The following is a 24,696-nucleotide window of genomic DNA, read 5'->3' as shown; positions in this document are numbered from 1 at the left end:
TCAATGTGTTTCTTTTGGAAACACCAAATTAAATGTATTTTAGTTCTAAGGGATGCACACAATTTTGCACTTCCAAAGGCACTTTCTCTGGGTGGTTTTGTGAGCACAGTGGATTGGCCCATTGTCATCATTGAATGGCACCTGGAATTTTGCGGGATCGTGTGCACTCCACAGGGGAGGGATTTTAGGCGAAATAAGATTGCACAAGCTGGGTACGTGCAGCCTCTCCACGTGCCCTTTGCCCAGCCATACGCAAGATGTGTGTCTGTAGGTGTGGATGGGGTGCCATCACTATGTCCACTGGGACGCCACGCCATGTTGAAACATTGTGCAGGACACATGCTGCCACAATGATCCTGCAGACTACTGGTGATGCATATAGCAACACACCATCAGAGTGGTCAAGGGAGTGGAAGCGTGACTTGGGCACTCCGAATGTGTGCTCCACTATGCCCCGAGTTGCAATATGGGCAATGTTGTACCTTACCTCGGCAGGTGTGTTGGGGTTGCGTATCATCATGCATGTGCTCAGAGGGTAGCCACTGTCTCCTGTAGAGGTGAGAAGGGTTGCCATTGTCATTTGTTGACAGTGTCTATTGGTCTGTGTGCAACATGCATACATGTGCATGGTCTTTCATACTCACCAATGAGCCATGTATTGCCATGCTTCCCTGCTTCCAGGGTCTGGTGTAGCGGGGACATCCTGAAGATGTAACTATCATGCGTGCTGCCAGGATAGTTGGCATACACTTCAGTAATGATGCCCTTGGCATCACACACAACCTGAACATTGATGGAGTCCCAATGTTTCTGGATGCGGTAGAAGTGCTCTGTTGCTCGAGGTGGTCGTAGAGCAACATGTGTGCAAGCAATGGCACCTAGCACTTTTGGGAAGTGCGCCACCCCATAAAAATCCTGGACCACTGCTTGCCTTTCTGATGTTCTGGGCATATAGATATGCCGGCAGACAGAAGGACGCGCAGTTATGATTGCCAACACCTGGTGTAAGCAGCGTGACTGCGTGGCCTGCGAGATGCCACCTACTATGGCGGTGGAATGCTGGAATGAGCCATTGGCCATAAAATGCAGAACAGTGAGCCCCTTTTGCAAGGGGCTCAGTGCTTAGGAGCGCATGGTGGGTGATGTGATGTCATCTTCCCACTCCGTGACCAGGTCAAGAATGATATGGGGGTGGGGACCGATACCTGCCAAAGACCTGGTCACCAGGCATCGCACAAAGGCTGGTCCTTGGGTGGAAGATCCGGGCCCTGGCCATCCTCCTCCTCCTCCTGCAGTGTCCCAGGATGACTGCTGCAACAAATGGTGCATTCTTCGTGGCTGTATACTTGTGTTTGTTGATCTTGCATGCTTTTTATGCATTTGTTAGTGTGCCCGTTGATGTTTACGCCTGCTATTGTGTGGTGTAGGTGTTTCTGGATTTGCATGTGGTTTTTCGCACGCCAGCGTTTCCTGTTTAATTCCATGAATATGTTTGTTTTGCGTGCGTATGGGTGGTGCAATTGTTTGACGATGCAACATCCCTCGTAACACCCACTTTTTCACTTGTTCTTCCTCATTCCACGTGTTCCACCACCTTTTTAGGTGGTTGCGCAGGCCCGGCCGACCCTTCTCTTGGAGTCTCGCGCAAGATGTAAGTTGGCTCGCAGTGACATGGTGGTCTGGCATGGATTCCTCACAAGTCCCGGGTAAGCCCTACGCATTGTGTTCCATGAATCGACAAAGGGGGACTTGTGCTCGATTACGCGCACAAGTCCAATTTCTTCCGCGCAGATTATTCCATGAATTTGGCCCAATGTAGTTAATGACAGATATGTCAATTAGCAGAAGCTGTGTCTCTATTTGATATGGCCCTGTATCTCATGGTTTTCCTGGTGCTCTGTTTCTCAAGAGTGTCCATCATGTTCTTCCATAAATGTTCTCTAAAGTTCACCAGTACCAGGATCTTTAGCTTCTATTTAAGGCAAGTATCCTCTCCAAAGTGGATGCAATGGCTCAATCTAGAGCTCACTATTATTGTATGAATATCCTGTTAGTTTCTTTCAGAACCAGGTAATGGGTGCAAAGGCAGACATAGACGTAATAACCTGACTACTTACCAGTAATCTTCATTAGTTCTTCTGTTTCTCGCCACAGTACTTGCAACCTGCCTCACACCCTTCCCCCCTTGAATTGTCATTATGGTTAATCGTAACTGCAGGTTTTCTGGGATGCAAGCATGTTGGTCTTCCTGAGGGCAGCGTTTAAGCTAAAAAGAAGTTGGAAATGGGCTCTTGTCATGGAGGTTGTACCTCATTAGCAAATACTCTAGTCAGGAATAGTCGGACTAGATGTATGAAGATTACTTGTAAGTAATCAGGGAATCATCAACCCTTCATTCCCATAACTGATCTTCCCCAAAGTAGTAAAAACTGGCCAGATCGCCCTGTGCTAAAGAATCCCATAATCTACCCTGCCTGTCCAATGAACTACCAACCTATCACGCACCTTACATTAATTTGAAATATTATTGAGAAGTCCATCACCCACAAACCACACAAATAAATCATCCAACACTGTTTCCCTCGAAAGTATCAGACCAGCTTCTACCTAGAATCAGTGTTGAGGATGCCACTTTCTGGGTCATTGACAACACACTCATCATCATGGATGCCTGCCTTTTCCCTCATGGATCTCTTGACTGTATTCTGCATGATCGAACACAAAGCACTGGTCAACACCCCCTCCACCTGCATGGGATTGGAGGCTGCAATCCATATCAGGTTTGACTCTGATGTGGAGGGCTGGCACCAGCTCACTGAGATGGACTCCAGCAGATGCCAGTGATGCCCTTTGGCTACTAGAGTGAAACAAGAATCCGTCATCTCTCTCTAGTCATCTTCGACCTTTACCAGGAGCAACTGGGGGGAGGTGCTTTCTTTGCCAACCTCAACATCAGAGTTACTAGTGATGTAAAGAGGGGCATCTGGGAGTGGGTATACATAATGGGCCTCATTACGACCCTGGCGGAAGCCGTCCAGTACAAATAGGCTTTTTTTTCCCCGTGTTTTTTTCCGGCGCCTGGCTTTGGGGAATTACCGGGGCATTACAGCCCCAGCGGTCCCGGAAGCCAGGCGCCCGGAAAAGTAACTCCCCATTCGAATCCTATAGGACTCAATGGGAATGGGGAGGAAGTAAGCACCAGTACTGTGTGCAACAGTGCCGGTGCTTCCGTCAAAGTCTGCAGGTGGGTGGCGTTCCGCCTGCCAGCTCTGGCAGGCGGGACGGCACCCGCCCACATAACTCAGCAGGTGCCGGTCCGGTAACAACGGTGCTGGTAGCTTACCGGCACTGTTTTTATCGGACCGGCACACTCGTAATGAGGCTGTCATGGTCTCGGCTTCCAAAAGGTCAGGGTTTTCCCAACTCCCTTGGAAGCAGATCCATAACCCAGGTTCCGAGTGCCAGCCAGTCCCAATTGGGACCTTTTGGACCCAGTCCTGGCGCCAGTGGCACCAGGCTCATAAATATTCCCAGTCCCAGCGCTGGAAGCACCGGGCTCATAATGCTTGGGTGGACTTACCTGCAGCAGACCATGCTGCTTACTTGCCTGCCAGTTGAGTCTCTGATCCTCTTCTGTTTGGAACTACTTTCCCTGTTGGGTGGGGCTGGAGCCACTCCCTAGATTCAGAACACTGGAACTCTTCTGGAAGGCAGGAACTCTTTTCTTACCAGGAACTCTTTTCTTACTTAGGCGTGGCTGTGGAAGAAGACACCTAAGCACTACAGGAGGCTATTTAAACCACACCCGGTGGATGAATCTTGCTTTGTGTTATTCTGCACCCTCTGCAGCAGAACGCTCATCGTGTCTTCTGCATCCGGTCCTGGGCCTAAGGAAAAAGGCTTACCATCCTGAATCCAGTCTTCAGCAACTCCTATAAAGACAAGAAAGAACAGGTTAGCATTCCGGCATCTGAAAGGCAAAGGCTTACCTACTCTTCGTGCGCTCCGGAGGTCTTCACACTGCATTCCGGCATCTGAAAGACAAAAGCTTACCAACTCTTCGCACGCTCCGGAGGCCGTCGGCGCTGCATCCCGCATCTGAAAGACAAAACAAGGTGCGTTTAAAGACATTGGGGAACTTTAATACTCACGTGCCATTACTCCTTTCCACATCTAACCCAGTGGGTATCCCGGCACCCTGCAGCCGCTCCAAACTTGTACCTGCAAAATAAAAGACAGTTAGAGCGCATCGTGAAGCTGGCAACAAGCACTTACTTACTTGCTTCCAGGCGCTTCTATTCATCACATGGGCTCCATCTTCAACTCACTTCAGCCCGTCATCCGCCATCGCCGGAACCCTGCAAAACAAGAGACATCATTATTAAAGACTTTAAAGACATTTGAGTTACTCGAAACTTACCGTTCGTGCAGTAAACGACCGACAGCAGTCCTCTGAAGTCAAGAGGCCTGCGCTACCTATCCAGTGAAGGAACCGGTTACAGCACCCTGCCCCGAGGTTAACCTGTGGGGGTCTACAGGAGAGGAGAAGAGGAAAGAGATAGGGACACCCCAATAACCCCAGTTCATTAACCCCGTATTTTCTATCTGCAGACATCCTCTCTGCACGTCAGGCATACAGGGCACAGAGGTCCAGCCCAAAGAGCCAACCGGGTGCTGCACATCACCTTTGAAGATACGGTAGTCGCCCAGTCAAGACCGGCGCCTCTGCGAGAATCAGGTGAGCGTTACAGAACGCAAAGCCTACCGCAAAACTCTCGCCCAGGCGCTATGGAAACCTCGGATACTGACCACCTAGCCCGGTTACTTGGGGAACTAAGGGCAGAAGTGCATGCAGCTCGTCAGGAAACGAACGCTCTAAGAAGGGAACTAATTATTTCCAAGGAGAGAACAGATGATCTTGCTAGACAATTGCTACAGTCACAAGCCGGACAGACCCCGCTACCCGCATCAGGGGCAAATCTTCCTTCAACATCCTCTATGAATCCAGTGCAGATCAACCTACCTGGGAATGTACCTTTGGCTCCGCCCGAACGATTTTCTGGTGACCCAAAGAGGTTTGCAGTATTTATCAATCAGTGCCGGTTGCACTTCTTATGCCGGCCAGCAGCCTTTCCAACTGATCAAGCTAAAGTAGCTTTTGTACTTTCGTACCTTAGTGGCAATGCGGCAGACTGGTCGATCCCTCTAGTTAATCAAGATGATCCGGTTCTCCATGATTTTCAAGCCTTTCAGCTTAGTATGGAAAAACTGTTCGCAAGACATGCACAGGGGCAGGCCTTGGACAATGAGCTTCTTTCGTTGCGACAGGGTAATCAAGACCTTTTGGCTTATATTGCATCTTTCAATAGACTAATAGTGGAAACTCAATGGCCTGAGGACAAAAGGATTACGCTGTTTTATAGAGGACTACGTGGAGAGCTCAAAGACGTTTTAGCCCAAGTAGTGAATCCCCCACAAGACTGTTCGGATTATATAGACTTGGTCGTTCAAATAGATCACAGACTGCAGAACAGGAAGGCCGATCGTTCCAAGTTTGATGCTCGAGTATTTTCCAAACCGCCAACTCCATCCAAAGGAGTAGACTCCGGGGAACCCATGCAAATAGGGGGTCTGAAAGGTCCTCTAACACAAAGGGAGCGGGAAAGGAGAAAACAGTTGCAATTATGCCTATATTGCGGAAACTCAGGGCACTTTCTTCGAGACTGTCCGGTGAAACCTGCCAAGAAGGCAGTAGGAGCTGCAGTTACCACAGTTACAAACTCTGAGCAGGGAAACGACCGCGCCCGACAAGAATAGAGGTCCTCTTGCCGAGCGTGAAAACCAGTTCCGTGACCTCGCATTTCGTGATACCTATGGTCCTCATTAGCCCTGATAATCCGGATCGATTACATGCAATTGAAGCTTACGTCGACAGCGGTGCCATCGGCAATTATGTGGATCATGAAATGGTTTTGAGGATGAATCTAACTCTTTGTCCCAAGGCTGTAAAGGACGTCATTACTACGGTGGATGGTACGGAGATAGCCTCCGGGCCAGTAACGCATACCACTCAAGAGGTGACGCTAGTAAGTCAAGATGGACACCATGAGAAGATCGTGTTCGATGTGATCAAGGCCCCTCAGTTCCAGATTATTCTAGGAATACCTTGGTTAGAGAAACACAATCCTCTGATCGATTGGCGAGCAAGAACGGTCCAGTTTCCAGAATGTGTCTCTACTTGTCACCCTCCACCTGGTGTTGCACTGGCAGCAATTTCTTCAGAGACTCCCCAGTTACCTCCCGAATACCTAGAATACCAAGATGTTTTCCAGAAGGAGCAGGCTAACTCTCTACCTCCTCATAGGTCTTATGACTGCCAGATAGACCTGATACCTGGATCTACTCCTCCTTGTAGTAGAATTTATGCCCTCACCGAGCCTGAGAACCTTCACCTTCGACAATACCTGGATCAATACCTGGCAAATGGGTTTATTCGTCCTTCCAAGTCCCCTGCCTCTTCAGCTTTGTTCTTCGTTCCAAAAAAGGAAGGAGACCTTAGAACTTGTATCGATTATCGCTCCCTGAACCAGATCACCGTTAAGAATAGATATCCGTTACCTTTGATCCCTGAACTCCTGGACCAAGTCAGAAAAGCATGCATATATACAAAGCTGGATCTTAGAGGAGCTTACCACTTGGTACGAGTAAAAGAGGGCGATGAATGGAAGACGGCCTTCCGCACCAAGTATGGGCTATTTGAATATCAGGTCATGCCCTTCGGACTTTGCAATGCCCCAGCCGCCTTTCAATATTTTATGAACGATGTCCTCAGAGAGCTCATAGATGTGTGTGTTGTTGTTTACATCGACGACATTCTCGTTTATTCTTCATCGGAATCTGAACATCGGAAACACGTGAAAATGGTCCTCGAAAGATTGCGTCAACACAAACTTTTCGCTAAGTTGGAAAAATGTGTTTTCAACGTGACTGAAGTTGAATTCTTGGGATTCATATTATCACCTGGCGGAGTGCGTATGGATTCAAAGAAGGTCGATGCAGTTCTCAAATGGCCATCACCATCCTCCGTAAAAGGTGTGCAAAGCATGTTAGGCTTCGCTAACTTTTACCGCAGGTTTATCCCAGAGTTCTCTCGAATAGTCCAGCCCATCACTGCCTTGTTAAAGAAAAACAAACGTTTTGAATGGTCTACCGAGGCGGAACAAGCTTTCCAGGATTTGAAGACTAAATTTATCTCTGCACCAATCTTAAAACACCCTCGCCCCGAACTCCCCTACATCGTGGAAACTGATGCTTCAAGCCTTGCCATGGGGGCAGTTCTATCACAAAAGGACCCGGTAACCAATCAGTTGCATCCCGTGGCATTTTGGTCCCGCAAATTCTCGCCTCCTGAAGTCAATTACACGATTACTGACAAGGAACTTCTGGCTATCAAGTCTGCCTTTAAGGCTTGGCGGCATTATCTGCTGGGGGCCCGACACACCGTTACTGTGATTACGGATCACCAAAACCTGCAATATTTGAAAACCGCAAAAGCCCAATCCTCTAGACAACTCCGTTGGGCATTATTCTTTGCCGAGTTTGACTTCATAATTACCTATCGACCTGGTACAAAGAACGGTAAAGCCGATGCCCTTTCTCGGATGGGAGTGGAAGAACACTTGATCAACCCTAAACCTGTACCAATCATTCCCGAACAAAGAATTCTGGGTGTAATCGCCACAGAATCCATAGAGGAAGTTAAGGATAAAGCCAGGCAACTGGTAACTCCAGCAGACATACAGAATTGGCATCTGCAGGGAAAGGACTTTGCAGTAAAGGACAACTTATTGTATTTCCAAGAACGATTATACCTACCCAGCACAGATTTACAGAAAAAAAGTAATCTCTTGTTATCACGACTCTTTAATGGAAGGTCATCCCGGTATAGCCAAGACCTCAGAAAAGATCAAGCGCTACTTCTGGTGGCCATCTTGGAAAAAAGATATCAGAGACTTTATAATGTCCTGTGGAGTATGCGCCGAAAGCAAGAGTCAAAAGGAAAGACCAGCAGGCCTCTTACGCCCTATTGACATCCCACCTCGCCCTTGGCATACGCTTTCTATGGACTTCATCACCGATCTACCACCATGCTCCGGATACAATACGATTCTAGTAATCGTGGACTTATTCTCCAAGATGGCGCATTTCATTCCGCTCAAAGGCTTGCCAACAGCAGCAACTCTGGCCCGAGAATTTCTCGAAAACATCGTCCGACTGCACGGTTTTCCTTCGGAGCGAGGTAGTCAATTTATTTCTCATTTTTGGCGAAGTTGCTGTCGGTCGGCTCAAATTGATGTGAGACTATCGACCAGTCACCACCCTCAGACCGACGGACAAACCGAGAGGACCAATCAAACTCTGGAACAGTATTTACGCTGCATGCTGCAACAAACTGAAAAAACTTGGAAAGATATCCTTTGGATAGCCGAGTATGCCTACAATAAGTCCATTCGGGAACTGGGAAAACCCCGTTTTTTCTTTTGTACGGCAGTCACCCTCGAACCTCGGAGTTGGATCCCCTCCAAGATCTTGAAACACCAGCAGTAGACTACCTGCATTCTACAATCACCCAAGCCTTTAAGGAAGCTGTTTCTCACCTTCAAAGGGCTAAAGAACAATACAAGAAAGGAGCAGATCAACATCGGAAGGAAGCCCCTCACTACCAAGTAGGGGATCAAGTCTGGTTATCCACCAAATATCTATCTCTAAAAGGGCCACGCACATTCAACCCAAGATACCTTGGTCCCTATTCCATCACTACCATAGTAAACCCAGTAGCGGTCAAGTTGGACTTGCCACCGCACATGAAGATACATCCGGTCTTCCACGTCTCTCTATTAAAACCCGTGCAACCTCAAACCCGCCTAACCAAATCTCCAAAACCTATCCTAGTTGATGGAGAACTCGAGTTTGAAGTCAAAAGCATTCTGGACTCCAAGATCTCCAAATCTAAACTATTCTACCTAATTGACTGGAAAGGCTACGGCCCCCAAGAGAGATCCTGGGAACCTGCTGAATATGTCCACGCTCCTCGCCTAATCAAAAGATTTCACCGAACATTTCCTGACAAGCCAAAACCCCCGGAGAAGCCCGGTTTGGGAGGGGCCTTGAGGGGGGGTACTGTCATGGTCTCGGCTTCCAAAAGGTCAGGGTTTTCCCAACTCCCTTGGAAGCAGATCCATAACCCAGGTTCCGAGTGCCAGCCAGTCCCAATTGGGACCTTTTGGACCCAGTCCTGGCGCCAGTGGCACCAGGCTCATAAATATTCCCAGTCCCAGCGCTGGAAGCACCGGGCTCATAATGCTTGGGTGGACTTACCTGCAGCAGACCATGCTGCTTACTTGCCTGCCAGTTGAGTCTCTGATCCTCTTCTGTTTGGAACTACTTTTCCTGTTGGGTGGGGCTGGAGCCACTCCCTAGATTCAGAACACTGGAACTCTTCTGGAAGGCAGGAACTCTTTTCTTACCAGGAACTCTTTTCTTACTTAGGCGTGGCTGTGGAAGAAGACACCTAAGCACTACAGGAGGCTATTTAAACCACACCCGGTGGATGAATCTTGCTTTGTGTTATTCTGCACCCTCTGCAGCAGAACGCTCATCGTGTCTTCAGCATCCGGTCCTGGGCCTAAGGAAAAAGGCTTACCATCCTGAATCCAGTCTTCAGCAACTCCTATAAAGACAAGAAAGAACAGGTTAGCATTCCGGCATCTGAAAGGCAAAGGCTTACCTACTCTTCGTGCGCTCCGGAGGTCTTCACACTGCATTCCGGCATCTGAAAGACAAAAGCTTACCAACTCTTCGCACGCTCCGGAGGCCGTCGGCGCTGCATCCCGCATCTGAAAGACAAAACAAGGTGCGTTTAAAGACATTGGGGAACTTTAATACTCACGTGCCATTACTCCTTTCCACATCTAACCCAGTGGGTAACCCGGCACCCTGCAGCCGCTCCAAACTTGTACCTGCAAAATAAAAGACAGTTAGAGCGCATCGTGAAGCTGGCAACAAGCGCTTACTTACTTGCTTCCAGGCGCTTCTATTCATCACATGGGCTCCATCTTCAACTCACTTCAGCCCGTCATCCGCCATCGCCGGAACCCTGCAAAACAAGAGACATCATTATTAAAGACTTTAAAGACATTTGAGTTACTCGAAACTTACCGTTCGTGCAGTAAACGACGGACAGCAGTCCTCTGAAGTCAAGAGGCCTGCGCTACCTATCCAGTGAAGGAACCGGTTACAGCACCCTGCCCCGAGGTTAACCTGTGGGGGTCTACAGGAGAGGAGAAGAGGAAAGAGATAGGGACACCCCAATAACCCCAGTTCATTAACCCCGTATTTTCTATCTGCAGACATCCTCTCTGCACGTCAGGCATACAGGGCACAGAGGTCCAGCCCAAAGAGCCAACCGGGTGCTGCACATCACCTTTGAAGATACGGTAGTCGCCCAGTCAAGACCCGCGCCTCTGCGAGAATCAGGTGAGCGTTACAGAGGCCCATTGTCTACTTGCAGGGCTCTGATCCTAAAAAAGTGGGTCAGGATCTCCATGTAAATAAACAGTAACTGGTGTTCCACATGCGATTCTGTTTCAGATAAGGACATGATATAGTTTCCTGAGCAACAGTCTGGAAGAATATGTAGAGAAACAGCCTAGCCTCTTCTGGAAGGTAGGTGGAGTGACCCGGCCCAGGGGAGGCCCTGCTATCAAAATAAATAAAAGTTCTGGAACCAGTCGGTTCCCTTGCTCACGCTCTCTTTTGCAGAACGCTGTCTCCAGAGAGAGAGCTAGAGAGAGAGAGGGAAAGCGAGGGAGACCAAAAAAAAAATATGACTCTTCCCCAAAGACATCGGGCCTCATTACACAGTAGGTGGTAAGGGTTTACCGGTACCGGTAAGGGCACCTGTACCGGTAAACCCTTACCTCCTTACTACGAGTTCCCTTTGCGGGACCCGACCTTAACGGCTGGTTTTACCAGCCGTTAAAGTAGGGTGCCGCAAAGGGACCTTGGTGCTAATTACGGTACCGCAATTTGCGGTACCGTAATTAGTGCCTTCCCCATTGAGCCCTATGGGGGCAAAAATGGGAATGGGGAAGTGCCTTGGTGAATGGGGAATTACCGCCCCCGCTTACCTTGGAGTAGGGAGGTAATTCCGCCATCCACCAAGGCGGACACGGTAAAATACCGGCGGCAACCATGGCGCTAATAGCGCCATGGTTACCGCCTACCGTGTAATGAGGCCCACCATGTAATGTCCAATGCAAATAATATATTTCATCCCCAAAGTACTGAAGGGACCTATTGAGGAGCAGTGTAACTGATTATCTGAGGTAGATACATTTTAGAATAAGGGACTTCAGGTGGATAAGAAATCAACTGTATTATACGTTCTTGTATGACTCTTTATTAGTGGATTCTATGTTCATTAATTGAGTGTGGTATTACAATTTAAGAGTAATATCTGTAGGTATAAATACTTCCACTATAGAGGGGCGCTGTCTGCCCCTGAATCATCTACTTAGTGGTTACGGTCTACCCAATGGAATAGGCAGAGAGACCAGCGCATTTATACCATTCAAGGAACTAAATAGATTTCTGTCCCAGGTTAGAGAGTAGGGTTTCAAGGAATGCCAAACGTAGCTCAAATGGGAACAGTCCTCTGAGTTAGCAACAGAGAGCAGCAAATCCCTCAAGTGAATATACCGAGGTTTGTACCTATTTAAACCTCAGTCCAACAAAGACATAGTTCACCCTCCACAGACGTCCCGCCAAGCACACCTAATTCCAGAAGTGACTGACAGAGGTGGAACACAACAGCTTCTCCCAACAACTTGCCCCCAGTGAAAAGTATTTTGGCATCAGAATTGACTGTGACCGTTCCGTCAAAATACACAATGGTAAGCAGATGCAGACAGCTTAAAACCAGCTCTCTCTCCTCTGCAGAATCAAGTCCTTCATTCCTACTTTGGAATTCGGATCCATCGTCAAATTATTTTTCCTTTCAAATCTGGATGGTGGCCGCCTCTTTGTAATTGTCCCAGTGCAACAGTGGCCCAGCTGAAAGCTATTCAGCATGCCACAGTATGTCCCATTGTAGGAATTAAAAGAATGTGATCACTCACACAAAAAGAACTCCATTGATTACCTCTCCAAGCCTGCAGCACCTTCAAGACAGCCCAGAACCCCTACAAAGCACTGCTGTTCAAAGGATCATCAGACCTATCTGATCATCTCAGGAGGACAACGCTGGAGCCAAAACATCTCCAGATTGGAATCCAAGGCCACCAAGAAGGGGAAGATCAGAAAGCAGGCATTGACTTGCGACAGACACACTCTTTGGCTTCTCCTCAGGTTGGCTCTCTCTCTCTCTCTCTCTCTCTTTCTCCCCTTTTATTTCAGGAAGGTACTGAAGACCCAGCTCTTGATAGAACTACCCTGGCTGAGGAAGACAACATGTAAAGGTCACACTGTGCCTGCCCTACAACCACCTCCTCCTGTATGTAATCATCTCATATCTGTACAGTGCTCCACTCTGTCAAGCAAGGTTTGTGCTTGATCATGTAATCTTCACACATTTGCATACAAATCATTCCCAATTTGGTGTGCCAAGTCGTGAAAGTATGCTTCCGTTCTAGGGACCCCAAAACACTTGTAGAATTTCGACACAGTGTGCTTGCGACTTTACTCAGCTAAGGGCAATACAGGGCCCATCCTGGCCCCACTGTACATTCATGAGCGACATATACCAGCCTAGGTGGAAGAACAGGAGTGTACCAATCTCAAGCAATGCTCAGGAGGGAGCAAAGTTAACACGTACTACTCATTTGAATGCAGCACACAGCCACAAATAGCCAGGTGGGTTGTTTCTTATTAAAATGATTTTGATAGAGTGCTTTCGAGCCAATTAAGTTGGGTGGAACTAAAAGGGACACTTAAAACGGATCTTGGGTTTTGGCATGTGGCTCCTCGGAGATCAATGCATTGGATCAGACGGCAAGGAATCCCTTTACACCATCTAGGAGGTATATGGGGTGGCTATTGCATGCATTGTGGGAGGCTTGATCCCTACGGGGGTATTACTGGGCTCTTCTGGGAGTATTCTGCATGGCATACCGTTTTTCACTGTCTTTTGTTACTTTTTCATTTTAAAAGATACTACTCATTCCATCATTCGTCCATGCGCTCTTAAGACTTATGACTCTATGGTTCAATCTTAAAAAAACAATGTACATTTATTGTATTTATTCGGTACTGTCAATATGTGTAGAACAGTCTATCACCAATCAATATGCAGCCAATATACAGCCATACACAATGCCAAAGGCACCCATTACCTCCAAGAACTCCAATCTGCCATCAATCGTACGTAGAAACTTTTCAACATTGTCAAATCCCTCCCCATACCACCATCCATTGCAGTATGCAACTACCTCATGGATTACGTCAACTCCAAAATACACAACATCAGGCAACACCTCACCTCTACTTTCCCTCTCCCACCCAGCCGCTCCCAAACATACTAACACACAAGATTCCTTCCACCCCATCAACACGGAGACAGTCACCACCTTTACTGCCAAAACACAACCAGCACAATTCCTAGATGTGCATGCCCACCATCCATTTGTATCACCACCTTTGCTCCCCGCTGAGTCAACATCACCATTTCCTGTCTCTAACATGGCACAATCTCTTTTGCAATCAAAACTGGAAAAATCTCACCCCTCCTCAAAAAAACATCTCTCAACCCCCCGGTCCCTGAAAATTACCACCCCATCACTATTCTGCCATACCTTGCCAGAATTATGGAACAATGTGTCATTACCCAACTGCAGCAATACATCAGAAACAACCTACTCAGCCCCTTCTAATTTGGCTTCCACTGGTTCACAGCACCAAAACCGCTTCACTTCACATGCAAGATGACCTCCATAACATCATTTACAAAGGACATGCACCACTACTTGTACTCCTCAACCTCTCTGCAGCCTTCATCACGATCAACCACACCATTCTACTCGGCATACTAGCCCACAGGATGAAACTCCCCAGCCACGGACAACCCACACATATCCCTCTCCACACCTGTCAAATCCATCGGTTTCACCATCGACCCCCACCTTTCCTTAACAGACCGCATAGCAGCTGTCACCAAAACATACAAACTACACCACTTACAAACGATCAGACACATCATTCCTTCTGAAGATTCCAAATTAATTCCAAGCACTGGTTCTCTCCAAGCAGGACTATGGTAATTCTCTGTTTGCTGGACTCCCCAACAGCACCATTGCCCCCCTGTAAGCCGTAGAAAACACAGCAGCCAGACTCATCCGCCACCTACCCAAACAATCACACATCACCTCTGCTCTCGCACAGCTGCCCTGGCTACCCATACTAATAATCTCCTTCAAAGGCCTCTGCATTGTTTTCAAAGCCTTCCACCACAAACCCCCAGTTTACATTCACAACAAACTCAAATCCATTACCCACACAAACATGAGGCAAGCAAACCAGCATCTCCTACACATTCCACTTTGCAAACTAATATGCAGACAAAAACAAGCACTTATCCAGTGGGCACCCAGAGACTGGAACACCCTACCTCTTTACATCCGCAGTGCACCCTCCATCACAATTTCAGAAAACGCCTCTAAACATACCTCTTTCCCCACACATAACCCTGTCCCTCCACCTCTCCTGCTACTACTTATCTATCCTAACATGCCTATCTATCCTGAAAATATTTAGCACCTTCCGTTTCACGTCTTACCTTTTCAACCTTTGAACCTTGTAAGGCGCTCTGAGACCTTCTGGGTCAATGCTGAACACAAACTTGCAATAAATAAGTATAAACATTCAATGTGTTTGAAACTTAATACAACGCAGCAACATCACATATTTACACCCTACTTCCTAGCGTTTAAATATGTTATGCATTCAATTTGAATGTAATCCCATGTGTTTGACTACATACTATAGAACATACAACTCCAAATAATTTGTTGTGTACTTTAACCAAAGTTCAAATGGATAACATTGCCCTTAAACCAAAATTCAAATAAACTTTATTGGCCTTGCCATTCAATATATACATGCATTGTGTTTGGTGTACTTACACCAAAACTCAAAATGACAACCTTGCTTTAACCTAAGTTCAAATGGGCAGCATTGGCCTACACGTGTTTCACACAGTGGAGGGTTAACGTAGCACAAGTGCTGTTATCAGCTTCTTCAAGGCCTTTTTTCTATTATAATTGTTTGAAGATACATCTACTCTATAATATAAAATCATAAGTGACGATTTCCCGAAACGTTGTTAAGCAACGATTTTTGAAACACTTGAAATTGGGGTCACTGTATATCCTACAGAAATGGGTCTGGTGTCATTCCGTTCCACATTTCACCCACTTCAATGGTATACTCTCCAAGCTGCAATTCCTAAGGCGTTCCATTCACTGGAATTCATTAACTGATGAAGTTGTGTATAAGTGACTATTTTGGGTAACGTTTCATGAGTCTGGTGGCATTCCGTTCCACATGCATCCAACTTTGATGGTATATTGTCCAACTCTACAATTCCTAAGGCGTTGCAAGTTCATTAACTGATGAAGTTGTGTGATGAACTTGTGTAAGTGATAAGTGACGGTACCGTAACACCTTCAATTGGGGTCATTGTATGCATTAAAGATATGGGTCTGCTTTCATTCCGTCCCACATTTCTCCAGCTTTGCTGGTATACTGTCCAACTTTCCAATTCCCCAAAGGAAGGGTGGGGGGAAAGCAAGCCTTTGGTGAAGTATGCCTACAAGTGACCAAGCCGCTGAGTTCAACATGCAGCAGTCACCAGGGGGTTTGGGGGGGCGAGTGATGCAAGCCCCTCGGGGGGTTGGGCGCCTAAGGCACCAGGGGGAAGAGCCCCCGGGGTTAGGCGCTGAAGGCACCAAGGGTGCAGAGCCCCCTAGTGTCATATAAGAATTATCAAGTTGAAAAACTAAAATGAAATACCATTGACAACCAAACGACAACAAAAAGAAAAAAGAAGGATGAGTACTGTGAATGGCACTAGTGTAAGGAACAGATATGAATCAAGTGGATGAAGGTGCACGTGGTTAAGACATTTCTATTACACCATTATCACATTTACAGCAGCAATTACCATTAAGTCTCAGGAGACTGCTTAGAAGTAAAACACACACAGGGCAAAGTTTGTTGTTAGTGCCTGACAGAGCTACACTGAAAGAGATGCCAGGAGGATGTGTTTTGGACAGGGAGGGAGAGTTTGTGGGTGGGACTAGCCATCAAGATAAGCAGGACCAATGGATGGCTAAATAACCAAACAACACCCACAAACTTTATGCCCTACATAACGTCATCTCCCTCCTAATTAAACTCCTATGAAATAGTTTCGGCGTATAGGTGGTGCTCAAGAACCAACTAATAGCCAAAACTAAAAATAGTCAAAAAAGGGGCAGCATTTCTAATGTAAAACACAGTGATATTATAATGTTTGCTTTATTAATGTCATTGAAATTGCTGGATGAAAACTGAAATTTTGTTTTACAGGAAAATCTGGGGTTATAATTTCACGCTCAAGAAAAATAACATTGTTAGTGACAAATGCCTGCAAGCTTCAACCTTTTCAATCACTCTGGTGTCATGGAAAAACCTTAGACTCATCTCTGGGAATAACAGAGGAAGAGACTTCCATTTGCTCCCCAACTTGTTCTTGGCACCAACTGGTATGCCTTGGTTGACCAATGTAACACGTTTATTCGTAGATGTTTTTTTTTTCAAATTGTGCACTTTGTTAGTGCATTTTAATTACTTATACACGTAGGTACATATGTATAATTGTATGTGGGGGTAGATTGGTGGAGGATGAGGTGTGGGGTATGGGCTAGAGGGTGGGGCAGAGGGAATAAACAAAAAAAACGGGTCGAATTCATTTCGACAAAAAGTGCACGAAGTGAACACGCTTAAAAAGGTGCCTATGAAAACACGTAGAACCGTTAACCAAGGAAGAGAACCGCCTAGATGCATTCCCATGGGCAGGGCTGCTCATTGGGCCCAGATGTGTGCGTTCCGGCCAGAGTCAGCCCCAAACCCCTGCTCTGCGCTGGGGAGAAGAAAAAAAAAACGCACGCGAGCAAACTGTAACTTCCTCTGGTGACCCATGAAAGAGGTCACAAGAGGAAGTTACAGTCCTCAGCCACCACCCGGTTTATTTATTTATTTATGCAAAGTTTGTCGGATACCTGAATCGGACAAGCATTGCATGAATAAATAAATATACAGTTATCAGCCAGACACTGCATAAATAAATACCCCTATTAACATCACACACGATGCAGCAGCCATCCAACTGCTTTCAGAGGGGAGCTGCAGGAGCTGTGCCAGGTGTGGTCCAAGTAAAGGAAAACGTTGCTTGTGCCAAACAGAAATCACCCTGTATTAATAGTACCCAAGGGGAAGGTTTTTTTTTAATAGAATGGGATACAAATTGTGCATTTTAAAGAATATTTACTCAGCAACACGGGTCAAAACTATTTTCCGCATAGTAAAGTAACTCATCGCCATGGAAGTGGTTTAAAGTGGAATTGATGTATAGTTTGGGGGAAAAAAAGCGGCATAAAAGAAATAGCGCCGTTTTAAACTATTATTTTGGACATTTGCTTTGATCGGAGGGCAACTGGGAGCTCCGCCCGCCTTAGCCCCGCCTCCTCGGGCACCGTCTCCCAAACTCCGCCCCCACGCCGGCCCTTGTGGGATCCCCCACCAGTTTTTTTTTCATTTCCACCACTACCCACAGGTCCACTTGAGCAAAGGTAGTGAACACCCCGACCTAGACCAGGGGATCCAGCAGAATTCATGAACTGATCTAAAGAACCCAAAACATATCATACAGAACCAGCAGAACTCCTTCATATCTTGTTCATCAATTCCTCGCACACTCTGGAGATGTTAGTTGTGATTCCAATGAGCAAAACCAACACTAAATTGCAATCAGTCGATTCATTAACTTGTTTAGATGCACAATACATAAACACAAACTCGATTAAGATGATAGGAATATAAATTGAGTCTGCATACAAAACACAAAATATGTGAATGACACAATAACCATTATCAGAATGATTCCAAAATCACTTCGGTGCAATATTAAGCGGGGGTTGTGGGGACATTATGATGGAGCGCAATTTCGAACATTCGACTTTGCCGATTCACCCTCTAATGTAAAGTCTCCTCGCCCTTAAACTGAGCCGGTCACTAAAGTTAGAACTCGGCCTATTCTTGGGACCCAGTCACCCGGCTGCAGACGTCAATGCTCGCGAGGTGCTGCTGCCGGTCACACAGGCTATAGCCCTACAGGCTTCAGAGATCATTTGGGGACAACAGCCCTTTGGGATCCACCACAGAGAGCAGTCTCCAAATGAAGGCTGGCTGTCATGCTTTCCTGCAGTTCTAGATTCCAGTTTCCGCTTAGTGTGACAATGCACAAATGTGATATTTCCTTTTGCCTCTTCAACTGAGCATCTAGGGACCAGCCAGATTTGAAATACTCCCTTTGCTTTGCCGTACAAGACGGGTCTGGTAATTCGGTAATGGGAGGTTTGGCCATAGTAGATTCTGCCAAGGGAGAATTGGTAGAATTTTTCCTGACACATATTACCGAAAAATGTATGGGGACGGGGTTTAGGGTAATAATAAAGGTTGGGGTGTGTGGGGAAAGGCTGCGGGGGTCTCACCTGCATACATTTGTGGTGAAATGTCCTTAAAGAAAAACATAATTCGACCCATTCTCCCTCGATGAAATAAATTCGACCAGATCACACAGAACTATTAATTCTGTCAAAAACATAATGGGTAGTCTAACATGCAGTAACTGGCTCTGGAGTAAATTACACCATGTTTCTCTTAGTCAAAAATGTGCCACATATCCCTTTGAACACCACACATCCCACATTGTTAGACACATGTTCAATCAATTTCACACCTCGCATCCACCTTTTAAAACTAAAACATTCAGGCACAAAAGATTCTAAGACAACTTTGACATTTTGTAAACCCAAATGAAGTTACCCTTTTGTGGGATTGCATATTGTATCCATACACTCCAATGACACATGCAAAACTCTGCAGTTGTCAGTAACTGGCCCCAAAACATAATCCTGAGTAATTTACTCAGGGGTGGACTGGCCTACAGGGCATTCTGGAGATCTCCGGGACAGCCTCTGCACCCTGGGCCTCTTGTGTAGGGTCACCTATTGTATTTCCACCTTTCCTTATAGGAAAGGGGTTCTGCTTGCTCAAAATGTGTAACATGGAGCCGTTTTGAAAATTATTTCCAGGGCCTCTTCTGTTTCCAGCTCACCCCTGGACCTACTCATAGGTAGGTCAGTATTTACTTAGAGTGAACCCACCTTACCCCTGAAAAAATCGCCCATGTAATGTTGCCCAGCTGCTAGAGAAGAACGTTGTAGTTTTGCAGAAGGGATGGCCAGTGCACTTCGATCAGATAAGGAGACAACTAAACCCAGGGGGTTTGCTTCAACATTAGTTGTTACTGCAGCGCATTCAGCTGTCCCGGCTGCAACTCCCAGAAGACACTTGTAGCAATGAAAGCCCAGGACATTGGCCTGCATGGTGTCCCCGATGACAGTCATTTGCTAAGAAGAACTCACCTCCGATCTGCTGTACTGCCAGATAGTTTAACCAAGATCAACTCCTTATCCTGAGCCTATTCTCCACACGATCCCCGAAGTCAGAGAAGGCTGAAGACCTTTCCATGGAGCACCTGTGCGCCTTCTCCCATATCCACCAGCTTGCAGCTTGCCACTATCTGCACAATACATTGCCCTCCCCGAGCTGAGGGCCGGAGGAGGAAGGGCGGGCGCTGTCCCTCAAAGTGAACGCCCATCCCGCTTCATGTGCTCCACCACCGGACAGGAGGGTCACCGGCCGCCGTCCCCCCAGCGAAGTGCGTAGTGTTCCGCTCCCAGCGCACACCAGGAAATGAGCCTCCTTCGGACAATAGAGCTGCGCCGAGCGAGAGCGAAACAGAAGCAACAAGGCAGGGCCGCAGAGGAAGCGTGGAAGCCAGCGGGCGAAGACAGGCGGCACCGCCTGGCTTCAAGAAACCTGCGCTACCGTCGCGCGTTTCATTCTTGCTCTTTGCAGTTTCTCTCATGCGTGAACTGCCCAACACAACGACGCATCAATCTAAAGGCCATATAACTCAACGGCGTGGGGCCTTACAGATGTGCGGCGCACCTCTTTAAAAACGTGCCATTTACTGCCAACATAAAACGTGCCCAAAATGCTGCCAACAAAAATAGGAAACATTGTCCATATTTCTGCCGTTCCCTTCTGCCACCCACACAGGGCCACGGATATTTCTGCTCAGTGGGGCCAGAGGAGCACTGCCCCAGGGAGGGGAACTAATATATTCCTGTTTGGTGGGATGATGAATTAAAAGCACAAAATGCAGCTTTTAATTCGCAAGAATTACTAGAAACAGAATCCCCTTGTAGGTTAAAAGATAGTTTTATTGGACTGAAAATTACCCTCATTGCGAATGGAAATTGCTTGTTTACTCCCTAAATAGTCATTTTACTCCCAAACTCAAAAATCGGGAGTCACTTTAGCTTAGGAGCTCATTTTCATCGCGCGTGTAAAATAAATGAATGACATAACAGCATTTTTAGCCGTTAGGCTTTTACACTATTCATTCGTGTCAGGGCTCATTTTCCTGGATGTCTATGGCAGAGAGGAGGGGCAGAACGTAACTTGTGTTTCCTGCGCTCCCTTCCTCTCCCCTATACAAATCCTCCAACATGAAAATGCATGTGGGCGCAAATGCTGGGGATCCCTATGGAAAGCAAAAAGCATATGCATGTATTCTAAACCCCACCTGTCATGCATACACACTTGTACGCCACCTTTTTGACTCTCTTTTGCACTCCGTCATGCAAATCGGCAAAATTCGGCGGCGGATCCCACTTACATGTATGTCAGCTAACAGGTCCCACTGCTGAATTACCAGAACAATAAATGTGGTCCTAAATCCTTTCTGGATCTCCAAGCGTGTCTTTCAGGATGTTAATGGTGCATACAAACTATGTTTAAGGTCGTATGTCTGCTTTTTTCACCTGACATATACGTATAACTGTGCATCAAGGGTAAAACAAATATGTTATTGCCTGGCTAGGCTTTTGTGCATTAGGGGTGCCAGTCTGCATATACTTTCCTTATTTTGGCATGGTTTTTATTATTTGGCATTAAGGGTAATGCAAACATAAGTGTTATTGCGTGGCTAGAGAGTCCCACATTCAATGTATGTCAGTCTAGCCATGTAATAACACTTATCATGGTTGCTTTACCGTTGATGCCAAGTAAAAAAAATAGCATGCCACATTAACAAATGATATGCAGACTGGCACTACTAGTGCCATTTCTTGCTTGGCATCACGGGTTAAGCAAATATAAGGGTTATTACGTGGCTAAACTGACCGACAGTAGTAGTGCCAGTCTGAAATGACTTTCTTATGTGGTGTTTGTTAGGGTGTTTTAATTGGGACGCATCGAATTCAGGTGAACTTTTCACCTGCCCCAAACCAGGAACACACAATTCTCCTTTATTTCATAAAGTTCTTTTTATGAATCTGGAACCCCCAATTTAATAGCATTGATTTCTTTCAGCCTCCACCCCCTTTCGTGACCGGAAACACACAGGGTTGCACAGAAGTTCTGTTTATTAACACATTATAAATAATGTAGTCAGTTTAAAAATAAATACATTGTTTCCTCATTAAAGGCCAATGATAAGAATTAATCAACACACTCTTCACCTCGGTTTCCAATGCTACAGTTGTAGAAATAGAGACTTTTTATTTTACTTATTTTATTAAGTGATATGGTTAAAATAAACCTTTTCACTGAACACACAATGAATACAATAAGTAAAATAGTTACTAAAACAACTTCCTCTCAACACAATTATAAATCATTCCATAGCTCATTCCACTCCTAGTCAATTCCCTAAAAACATATGAAAATACGTTGGACAATGGCCCTGTGCACTGTTGGCGACTTGCATCTATTGGGTACAAACTTTATTCCAAACTGTGTGGCTTTTTACCCAATTTTTCAGAAAAAGTGCTGTATAATGCACATTTTTAACCAATTAATTTAAACATTTTCTCTGGGGGAGAACTCCTCATTCCCCACTTGTTTGGTTCATGCTCACTCGCTACGTTCGGTCGTTCACACATATTGAATGAATACTTTATTGGCTTGGATTTCTCCATTAACAAATACAAACATTTTAAAACAAAAACATCAAGCATAAAAACGAGTACAAAAACAGCACAGTCCCATTACAGATCAAAAGACAAAAACAACCAACCCATCCCCCACAAACCAAACCCAACCTATCAACCCCCCAACCAAAAAATAAATGGCTAAATTAGCAGGTTCCTCGTCCGCCGGATCAGAGCCAGTCTCACATAGTTACACAATGTATAGATAAAATCCATATCTGTGCAATTCAGGATGAAGTACAAAGCCCAAATATTATTTGTTATTAGAAAAGGGCCTTAACAGAACCAGCCGCAAATCCAAATACAATTTACAGATCAACAAAAAATGGCACAGATACTCATTTACTGTGAACCCACAATCGCATCATTTTAGCGGATCGTCCTTTACCCGATTAGTACGAGCCTTTAGTGGGAGCATATTTAGGTGAATCATCAAAATCAGATGCCGACAATTGGGTGATGGAATTGAGCTCACACCTCCCCCCACCTCAATACTACACCTCAAACACGATCAAAAACCCAGGGAATAAACTCCTTTCTGATCCTCCGCCTGGTCCTCACTTAGTTCACTCCTTGTGAGTGTGGATTTTAAGGCCAAGAAACGTGCACGTTTCAACATGTCCACCGATTCAACCCCATATTTCCTCAGTAATTTAAAACCTTCATAAAACTACCTGAACTTCGAGCATGGTGTAGATATGAACAATTCAGCGAGAATATGTTGCATGTTTGTATTTTTAGGTTCAGCCTGAAATATTTTCAAAAAAAAGGATCGAAACCTGATTTTGGCCTGTGTTGCAAATTTGGGCATCCCCAGTTCTAAACGAAGAGTGCAATTAAGCAGTCCCTGTGGAAGACCAGTAAACCTCTTCAAAGTTCCATTTTGAATGACCTCTAGCTTTTCACACTTTAAATGCCCCCATAATTCACTGCCATACAATATCCCACTCCCCACCTTGCTCTTGTACACCTCTAAACACTTATCAAGCATATGCCCGCCAAACTTGTGGTATAGTCTTATTAAGCCTCCAGCCTAATCCTTGCTTTCACACTAACCAACTCCAGATATTTCACCCACTTGCACTACTTTCGAAAACTAAACCCAGATAGCAGAATGAAGCTACCTCCTTAATTTGTTCACCATTTAGAGACAAGGCTCCTTTTCCCCGCTCACCTCGCTCCACTGATCTATACAAGGCCATGAAAACCATTTCACCAGCTGGCAAAGGGTGCCTCCATCCCTCACAATGCCCCCTCTCAAAACGTCCCCTAGCCTGCCTCTCCCGATAACGTAACATGAATGTATGTATGTAAATTGTACCTATATAGGTACCAGCAATAATCCCTAAATGTATATTTGATGTCTTTTACCAAGTTACTGTCCCTGTTCTATTTCCCATTACACCACGCCTACACCACCTGTTATTTTCAAATCCCCCAAAAATATTTTTTACAAAAAAGGCCCACTATCAAGGTGTAACGGTTTATTGAGAGGCCGCCCTCAACTCAGGGAGTTGATTCTCTCCCCATTCTAGGTGTCACATAATACACGGTTTAATGTCGGTTCTTTGTTCAGCACTATTTCTGATTCATTTAATACCCCCTGGATCACTCCCCCTGAGCTACCAACGAGCCAAGAACCAGGCCGGTGTACAGGAAATATATTTGTATTTATACGAATCATAAATAACGGAAATCACGCATGGACGTCATTTGAGGGTTGCCATGGGTCGCACCTGCGACCCCTGAGATCTCCCTTGCTACCCCTCTGGGTTCCCTTGGTACCCCCTAAAAAAGGTTTTTGGTAATTATTTGTTTTAATTGAAGCTGCTGGGCTGTGGGCCGGGCCATGTGTCTCTTTGTTTCTAGAGTGGATGGCTTTCTTGTTCAGGCTTCTTAAAAAACAGGGGGTTCCACAAGTGTAACACTTTGAGCAGTGACCCAAAATTAGAAAGATTAAGAATAACAAATAATGTATCTTTCTGGAATTCTACACAATAATTGCTAGACTCATTAAAGGTTTATTTCAGGCACACTTCAGGGGTGAGTCACTGAGTCTGTTCTTAAACACCTCATATTCACATGCAGACATAATGCAATTAGAGTAGAATAAGCATCCATTTCGGATTATGTATTTAGCTTTTCGCAAGTTGCAGTTACAGCATGTTTTTTCTGCCGTTGTCTCTATTACGATCATCCGAGGACATTCCATCTTTGTGTCCTCGGTTACTTGACCAAATCCTTGTGCCTAAAAGCTTGTGTACAGTGTAGAAATGTTTGACCATAGCACATAAAGTGGACCTTGATTTCATTGTGT

General features: G+C 45.9%; 1 protein-coding gene across 2 annotated transcripts in view; it reads right to left on the bottom strand.

Moving 5' to 3' along the window:
* THSD1 (thrombospondin type 1 domain containing 1) overlaps window positions 1–20,060 on the bottom strand; it is a 185,272-nt gene extending 165,212 nt beyond the window's left edge. The window contains exon 1 of one of the 2 annotated variants that reach the window (XM_069639957.1): window positions 19,743–20,060. The gene's annotated coding sequence lies outside the window, so the exon portion shown is untranslated. The remainder of the gene's footprint in view (window positions 1–19,742) is intronic. The other variant, XM_069639956.1, reaches the window with a different exon arrangement.
* Window positions 20,061–24,696: the final 4,636 nt, after the last annotated feature.

Source organism: Ambystoma mexicanum, chromosome 7q (genome assembly GCF_040938575.1).
Source record: "Ambystoma mexicanum isolate Mex_15411 chromosome 7q, UKY_AmexF1_1, whole genome shotgun sequence".
Classification (NCBI taxonomy): domain Eukaryota; kingdom Metazoa; phylum Chordata; class Amphibia; order Caudata; family Ambystomatidae; genus Ambystoma; species Ambystoma mexicanum.
The sequence above is the reverse complement of the archived record's forward strand: the minus strand, read 5'-3'. Positions and strand labels throughout refer to the sequence as shown.